The 8002-nt window shown below is 34.1% G+C and overlaps 1 pseudogene; it reads right to left on the bottom strand.

Moving 5' to 3' along the window:
* Positions 1-4145: 4145 nt before the first annotated feature.
* On the bottom strand, positions 4146-5494 carry LOC125938548 (serine/threonine-protein kinase Chk1-like; annotated as a pseudogene).
* Between the last annotated feature and the right edge of the window lie 2508 nt (positions 5495-8002).

The raw sequence follows: 8002 nt of genomic DNA, 5'->3' as shown, positions 1-8002 counted from the left end.
ATATACTATATACTATATACTATATACTATATATTACATATTATATGTATGAATATTACACATATATTATATATTTATATAAATCATATTTATATATTTGTATAAAATATAAATATTAAATATATATTATATATCATATATATATCTATATATATATCTTTAAGATACTCACCCTCATTTAAACTTAGGAACAAGCAAATTAACACCAAACAGATATTACATATCAATAACCTGGCAAAAATTAGGCATAGTGTCAAATGTAGGTGAAAGTCTGAAATGCTAGAAACACATATTTTGCTGCTATGAAAATTCTTATACTTTAATAGATCATTCAAAACTGTTTTTTTCCAGCAATTTCATTCTCTTTTCATATAGCAGCATAAACTGGTACAATCATTTTAGAAAACAGTTTACCATTATTCTACTAAAGTTGAAGATTGGCATACCCTAAAACCCAGCCATTTCATTCATAGGTATGTACCCTAGACTAAAGGACCTAGAGAAGTTCATGGACATATACATAATGTTCTTAGCAAGAGTATTAATAATAGCATCAAATTGTAAATAATCCAAACATCCATTAGCAGTAGAGTGAATACATAATTAGTGGTATGTTCACAAAATAGCATCCTATACTGTAATTGTATGAATATAAAGAAAAAGCAACACATAAAAATTATATACAGCATAACTTAATTTATATGAATTTCCAAAACAGGCAAAACTAAACTGTATCATTTAAATATGCATAAATATCTGAGAAAACTAAAGAAAACCAAGGAGAGGATTGTTATGAAAGTAAATTTTATGATTACTTCTGAGTGAAGGGGATAGGTTATGACTGGGAAGGGGTATAAGGGAAGGCTTGTGAGGGTCCAGAAATGAACTTTCTTCAATTGAGTTTGGTTGAACAGTTGTTAACTTTACATCTGCTTGTTAAACTGTGCATGTTTTATATATTTATATTTATCTCAATAATCACACCAACCACATTCCACACTACACACACACACACACACACACACACACGCAGCATACGTTGATCTTGCCATAAAAATTTTAGCTGTTATCTTTGAATAATAATTCCTTTCCCCCATTTTTACACTTTACAAAATTTCATTGAAAAGCAAATATTACTTTTAATAATGGGAGTAAATATCTTCTCCCAATAACATAATGAACCCTGCAGAAAAATTCTGGCAGCTTATGTTTAGTGAATTTCTTTTGTGCAACACAGTATACTATACTCTTCACACACCTTAACTCATTTAAGATTAAAAACAACCCTACAATGTAGTTATTAACAGTCTCTTTACAGAGGCAGGTGTCAATGTGCACATAATTATTAATGTGAGAGCTAATCTGCCCAAGTCTGACTGGAACTTTCCCCACCATTCTATACAAATTCCAATAACGGAGAAAGTTTGTTAACTATCCATCTATTCACCTTCACCTTATGATATTTTGTAAAATTTTCTTCATCTGATATTTAATTCATTCATTTATTCAATAAATATTTATTTAGTACCTATTACATTCCAGGTACAAGATATATATGAAGGGGCAGGGAGGGGGAAGGAGCAGGGAATTTTGTTTTTAAAAGATACACAAGGGCACCTGGGTGGCTCAGTCAGTGAAGCATCCGACTTAGGCTCAGGTCATGATCTTGTGGTCTGTGAGTGCAAGCTCCCCGTCCTGCTCTGTGATGACAGCTCAGAGCCTGGAGCTTGTTTCAGATTCTGTGTCTCCCTCTCTCTCTGCCCCTCCCCCGCTTGTGCTCTGTCTCTCTTGCTCTCAAAAATAAATAAAACATAAAAAAATGAATGAAAATAAAAAAATTTAAAAAGATACACAAAAATGAAAAGAAATGGCAAAGTCTAAGCTTACGTTTTAGTGGGGGAGACAGACAAATAATTTCAGATACTAATCAGTTCCATGAAGAAAAATAAACAATTGGACAGTGATTGGGGATAGTAGAAACATTTGGGCTGAGTTTTGAATGCTAAATAAGCCATGCAAACTAATGGAAGGAGTTCCAGACAGTGGCAGTTATAAACATCAAAGCCCTGAAAGGAGAATGAGCCTTCGTACATTCAATGAATAGAAGTAGAAGTAGAAGGCTATTCTATCTGTAGTACGGTGAGCAAAGAGGACAGAAGGTATATCTTGCAGAGCCAGGTCAGTCCAAGAAAAGAATTTAGAGTTCATTTTTGATACAATGGGAAGTTACTGGAGGTTTTTAAGCAAGGGAATGTCACAGTACAATTTATCTTAAAAACAAACAAACAAACAAAAAAAAAAAAACTTAGGACCTATGTCAAGAAACAACTTTGGAGGGAGAGAGGGTTGAGTTGAGAAACAGCAAACGTAGAGGTGGGAAGACATTAGTTTTTAGTAAGAAATCTAGGGAGGAGATGAAGAAGCTTAAACTAGAGTGGTAGCAATCAAAATGGAGAGAAGTGTTCAGCTTCCTGGTATTTTCTACGGATGGATAAGATCAACTGAGTGTATATTTCTTCATTAAACAACTCTTCATTGCATGCTGTAATACATCAGGCCCCATTCTAAGTGCTGGGGACATAGAACTGAACAGGACAGGTAGGATCCCTGAACTCAAGGAGCTTATCTATTACATATTGCAATGGGGGAAACAGACTTTACTAGGTAAATAAAAATATCTTATAATGTCAGCTAATAAGTGTTATGAAAAATAAAGGCAAGAGTGATAGAAGTGGGGTAACATTTTAGATAAATCAAGGAAAGACTTTACATAGCATGTGACACTTAAGCAAAGACTCCAAGTGAAGCACAAGCCACACAAATTTTGGGAGTAAAGGACTCTAGAGGACGGAACAGAAAAAAAAAAGACCTTGAGGTGGGAATGCCAAAGAGGATTCTTGGGGTTTTGGCTCAAGGAACTGGAGAACTGAATGTAAAGTTTACTGGGATGGAAGAAACTAGGGAGGAACAGGTTGGAGGACAGGGACCAAAAGTTAGTTTTTGAGAATTTATTGACTCAATTCTTAGGAGCCTGTATTGGTACAAATTTATTTCTCCTATGGGTATACTGCAGTAATACGATTTACCAGTATACACTAAGTGATAAACTCTAACCATAAAATTTCGTATGTTCTTAGCTTCAGACCAAGATGATTAATTTTATAAATTACAAAGAAAAAAGAATACAGGCCTCAACCTAATACATTAAAAAAATAAATTTTATCACAAGAACAAAGTCTTAGTAAATCTGATAGCAAACGAACTAGGAATCAGATCCTTTTCTATCATGGTTTCTTACTTCTCCGTCTTTTATTCCCTACCACCTAGAAGCTTGGTCACCAGTAAGTCCACAGAGTTAGATATTCATTTTTGAAATAGAATTTATTTGTGTAATAAGGAATTAAAATATGGCTGTGAACGTAGAAAATAATATAGAATAAAATTTAAAATGTGCAATAGTAATTTTAGAGTAAAGGTAGTTAAGCACAGTTAAGCACTAGAGTTTTATGCTCAACTTCTACTTGAAAGATCAATCGTTATTTTATATATTATTAACTATAATGGAAAAAAATGTACTTACTTGCAATTTTAATTAGCAGTTATAATTCCAAACAGGTTTATTTATATACTGTGTCAGGCCCTTGCAAAAACAAGTACAAATCTTGAAGAGACATTTTTTGAAGTTGGCTTCACATAATAGACTGATATATCTATTTTCCAAAAGTCATAAAAATTGCTTTTCTTACTAATCTACCCATATAATTAAATCAACATGGAGGAAACATGTATTTTCTGTATGAAACCAAAATGATGGTTGATTTTTTTTTCATTAAATTTTTCATTACATCGGTATAAAAGCTGGTAAGCTCATGTATTCCCCAGAGCTTGGTTTCCATCACATGGGTCTTCAGATACCAAACACAAAATGAAGAAACATCTAATGAATTCTATCCATCCCTCCCCAAAAGCTTTACTTACAATGAAGATATAGGTATTGTTTATATGAAGAACATACAAAAAGAATTGGAAAATGTTTGGCTAGAAGGAAGATAACTCTTCAGAGACTACTGTTTGCAGTTTGCAGAACAAGATAATTTTCTCTAGGAAGAATAATGTCAATACAGCAGCACTATATTCACCAGGAATCCAATGGATCTCTCATGTGGCAGGAAACCAGGCCTTCTGGCTGCTCACAACATCATTCGGCTTCCCTTTACTCTTCAGGAAGTGTCTCTTAAATGCCAATCCATCACCCTTAGAAAGCTGAAAGTCAACCAAGAACTTCTCAACCATTTGTGCCAAATTCACTTTGAAAATCAGTTTATTGTTTCTCCTATCAGTTGATACAGTATCGTGACTCATACAACTCTTTTTCTACCGATAGTCTAACTTCTCACAAGTTTCTTTCAGGGGGTCTGGGGGGATCCTGGGGTGCCAAGTAACTATTTAGAAGCATACGATCAGAACATGTGGATGGGGAAAAACTGATCTCTTGTACCAGTTTATCAATATTATGAAGGGCCAGTGTCCCATAAGAAAAGACCTGTCCATGATTCTTGCTGGGAGCTAGAGTACTTCATATTTTCTTCACTAGAAGCACTGCTTACCACAGAGAAGTCCAAACTGGATTGAATGTGTTTAGAAAATCCACTAGGAGACTTATGTACACCATCTGAAGTGACTCAGGGCCTTTTTACCCATTTCTTGAGTGGTTTGTTGTACCATCTATCTTTTTTGATGTCTGGGGTAGTAATTCTTACTGATGTATTCTCAACCAGGACTTTATGCAGCCAGGCTGGATAAACAGAATCAATTTTTTCCAAGAGTTGAGGTATGTATTTTTCTTTCTTTCCAATCAGATTATTCCTGACAACCATCACTGGGCTGGTCTCATGGCAACATTGCCATAAGTACTATTCCATAGGACCAAACATCAATGAGTTCTGCATGAAATCCTTTTCTCTTTAGAAGTTCTGGAGCAATGTAAGGTAAACACATCTTGTTCAATAAACACTCATGATCATTGTGCCAAAACACTGTTGCCAAGCCAAAGTCAGAGATTTTGACGTAATCCCTTTCATCCAAAAGGATATTTCCTGGCTTAATATCCCTGTGAGTTATCCCAATACCATGCAAATAAACCACCCTGCCATGATTTCATGGAAGAACCTCTGAGCATCTTCTTCAGGCATGCCAATGTCTGGCTCTATGCAGTCAAAAAGTTCTCCACCACTACAGTACTCCAATAATAGATACTGAATATTGCCTTCTCTCCTGTGACAGTAGAATTTCACTACACTCTCATAATTTAACACGCTATTGATACAGATTGTTTTCTTAACACTTTCTAGACAGTCTATGACATGCTTCATGTCTACAATCCTGACTGCAACTACTCCTTTAATTCTTCTCTTCACAGCAAGTTGAACTTCTCCATAGACACCTTCTCCCAAGTCTGCACCAAGCCCCAGTCTTCCACAAAGGGCACTTCCATTACTTCATGGTGGACCATGCAGGCCATTCTTTGCCCGCCACCACAAGAATTCCAAATCTGGAATGTATATTCTAAGGTCAACAGAAAGGTAAAGTTAAGCTAAACTCCTCCACATTTTTCAAAAGTTTCTACTAGAGATATTAATGGATTATACCCATAATATGCATCAATTTTTATAGGATTTTTTTAATATCTCCAAAAGTTAATAATCGGTAATGAGATCTCTTCGCCCTAGAGTTCAATCAGCACTATGGGGAAAAGCAGTCATGCTAGCAGCAATTTAAGGACTTGCTAGAAAAATAGAGGATATTTGCATAAGGAAAACCAAGAAAACCTGCCCAAGAAAAGCAGGAAGATGTAAAGGTTTGTAAACACACATGAAAACTGGATTTTGTTAAGAAGACATTTCAGATTGACCTATAAGTGGGGTGATATATGCCATCAGGATTTTAATTTTGGGAGAAAATATCCTCAGGGCTTGATCTCATTACATGAAGGAAAACAGGAGAGACAAAAAGCCCTTGTGATTTAGCTCAATGCAACATACACCGCAAGTTGTCCTTACAGAAAGATGCCAATACAGAACAGCATATTTCATCTTTTGGTCTTCAATACCTAAGAGTTACAACTAATATCTCTTACTACTCTGAACAATCAGAACCTATTTATCACTTTAATGACTGACGTTTATCAGTTATTTTATTGATCCAGGCAGCCTTTCACAGTAGGAATTATTCCTGTTACACAGATGACTCATGCAAGAATTGACACTTTCATGTAATTTTCCAAATGAATGCAAAGCAACAAATTCAGGTCGCATAATTATAAAACATTTCCAAAAATAAATCCTGCACTGGTGAAGTGGTTTTGACAGAGAAGGTCATGTTTCATTATGGAGGGAAGTTTAGAAAGTAAATTTGGGAATGGGACAAAGAAATACTGTGTGAGAATGAAGGAACAAAAGTGACGGGCATCCCCTGTGAGTCTCCTACACACTCTGGCTAGACTTTTCTCCTGTAAATACAACTAGTAACTTTGTCTCTAAAAATACAAACTCCTTGCTACGCACTGTTAACATCTTCCACAAATAAAACATGGAAAATTCAAGTGTTTCAAAGTGTAGGCTAATGAAGCATGATAACCTTGGAATGGATATCAATGGCTCGCTAAACCTCATCTAAGATGTACTGTTTTATAAGTCACTAAAAAGAAAACAAAACAAAAAGAAAACAACCATGAACCATACTGGTTCAATGCTAGAACCATACTGGTTTAGAAATAGTTAAATGTTAAAAAATAAAATGTGTCCAAATATTAAATACAATGAACTCTGTACTTTTGACTCAAAATTTCCATTTATTCATAGCAGCTATTTATATTTACAATATTTTATTTTCCTTAAAAGCAAATCAACTTAAGACAATGATAGTTCAGTCTTCACCCTGCACTGCTTCCCTCTCTTTCAACCACTCCAGAAATAGGAGTCAAGCTTTCTGTTCCATACTTTTCCAGTACAATTTTTCTTTGAGTTCCAGTTATAAATTCATTAGGCCTAAGTAAATAGACTGGATCCACTCCTTGCTTCTGAAACTTACATTTAAAGAGCACCAACTATATATCTTTCTCATAAAAACACAAACAACTATATTCAACTATGCAAGTCTTCCATATTTGCCCTTGGGATTTAAGTGTAGTTCTAGAAAATTACATAGCTGCACATACAAGTACTACTGTAAGTTCTAAAATGGATTCCAAGCAATTTCAACTTAAATTTTTTTTGACAATACTCTTTTTATGGTCTTGTTCTTCACATGTAAATATAAATATTTAATGACTTCAGGAGAATTACTAATAATCAAAATAAACAACATTAAGAAGTTGTTTTGTTTTTTTTGAATTTTTTAATTTTTCAAATAAACAATAAAATTGAAGAATTTCACAGAAAATGCCTGTATACACACCACCTAGATTTTATCATTGACATTTTACTACATGTTTTATCATTTATCCATCCACTTAGCCATCCTTCTACCCATGCATTACTCCAAGTTACTTTTGATGAATTTCAAAGTATTTTGCAGATTTTTGAGGATTTTTACAAACATATATGTGTAACTCAAACAATTATTAACCTATAGAAATGTATTATCATTCCAGAAATTTCCTCATGTCTCCACTAAGTCCTCCTACTTCTACCCCAGAAGTAGTCACTCTTCTAATTTTTTGTTCATTATAATTTTTCTCTTTTATTTCATATAAATGAAATCATGCAATATGCACTCATTTACAGAAGAATTCTTTTAACACCACAATGCTTTTTGAGTTAAAGTCATATTATTGTATTAACGGAGTTTATAAATATTATTTCTCTAAGTAGCATTCCAACTTATGACTATACCTGGAATATTTCACATTTTTTGGCTACTATGAACAAAGCTGCTATGAACATTCCCATACACCCCTTTTTGTTATCATATATTTTCAGTTATCTTGGATAAATATCTAAAA

This window comes from Panthera uncia (assembly GCF_023721935.1).
Source record: "Panthera uncia isolate 11264 chromosome B2 unlocalized genomic scaffold, Puncia_PCG_1.0 HiC_scaffold_24, whole genome shotgun sequence".
In the NCBI taxonomy this organism is placed as follows: Eukaryota; Metazoa; Chordata; class Mammalia; order Carnivora; family Felidae; genus Panthera; species Panthera uncia.
This window is presented reverse-complemented; position numbering and strand designations above follow the sequence as displayed.